Source organism: Hevea brasiliensis, chromosome 10 (genome assembly GCF_030052815.1).
Source record: "Hevea brasiliensis isolate MT/VB/25A 57/8 chromosome 10, ASM3005281v1, whole genome shotgun sequence".
Taxonomy (NCBI): domain Eukaryota; kingdom Viridiplantae; phylum Streptophyta; class Magnoliopsida; order Malpighiales; family Euphorbiaceae; genus Hevea; species Hevea brasiliensis.
In genome coordinates, this window is record NC_079502.1 from 15,764,093 (window position 1) to 15,765,558 (window position 1,466).

The following is a 1,466-nucleotide window of genomic DNA, read 5'->3' on the forward strand; positions in this document are numbered from 1 at the left end:
GAACACGGGGCATTCCCTAGCAAAGTGACCTGGTTGGCCACACCTGAAGCATACTCTTGAACCTATCAAACAAGGTCCTGAATGTCCTCTTCCACACTGTGCACAAGGTGCCAAGGAGGATCCTGAACCAGACCCAGAACTGCTGTACCCTGAACTGTGACCACTGCTGGATCTGTATCCTGGTCTGAACCCTCGAGGTTTGTGTCTAAAACCACTCTTCTTGTTCCTACTTTTTCCTCTGTAATTACTCTGGCCACCACTGTCTGGAGTACCCATTTGGGGAACACCGGTAGAACCCTCTGCTCTGTTTTTCTTTGCTCTTCCACTGTCATCCACAGCATAGCTAATCTCAATCTGTCTGGCTCGATCAACCACCAAATCAAAAGACTGATCAGACATCATGGCCAAGTTCGCATATCTTCTGTCAAGCCCCTTTAAGAGCCTCTTCACCTTCATATTTTCTGTAGCTACTGCTGTAGGGGCATACCTGCTCAATTCCAGAAATTCTATAGCATATTCATCTACAGACCTGCCATTCCGTCTTAAAGCCTCAAAGACCCACTGCTTTTGATCTCTGAAACTTTCTGGTACAAACCGATTGATGAACAGTTCCACAAACTGAGTCCACGACAAACCCTCCATCCGAGGTAATATGTAGTCATTCATCCATTGTCTTAGCATAGGCCCCATGACATGCTGCACGCACTTAAAAAGTCTTCTATCAGTCAACTGCAATTCTGTTCCTGCCTGTCTGCAGGAATTCAAAAACCGATATGCATCGTCTGACACATCATAAGTACCAGGCACCAACTTCTTGAAATTGATTATCTGTTTATAAGGTTCTCCTCTTGGCGCGGTGGACTGCTGCTGCTGTGGAGGGTGGACCATATACTGCGCCATCATGTCGATGGTTCTCTGCAACCTAGCTAGAGTAGTTACCATGGGGTCCATGGGACCCTGTGCCATAAAAGACCGATCTTGAACTGCTGGTAGCTGCTCTTCTACTTGAGCAGCTCTAGGCCTCCTACCCCGCCTCCTAGGGGCAAGCGCCTCATCTTGTGCTGACACCTCGTCAAGCACATCTGGTTCAGGTGCAGTGGCAGCTCTCCTGCTTCTACGCATTTTCCTGAAATTCAGGAGCATTAGCCCACAATATTCAAAACAACATGTTACACAGCTCTATAGACTCATATTTATACATAATTATGTGAACCAGAAACTAGAAGCAAAGACGACAATGCAAGACGAATATGGACCCTATTTTCCGCATGTGACTTCTAGTAGACTTTCCCAACACTTTAGACAAACAATCCCTAAGAATCTGGAGCCTAAGCTCTGATACCACATTTGTCACGACCCAACCTATGGGCCGGACCGGCACTAGGACCTGGGCTAGCCTAAAGCCCCCGAGGCCCGTAGTAAGCCTAACCATTCACTTAACCTAACTCTAAGGCCCATTTGGGCCC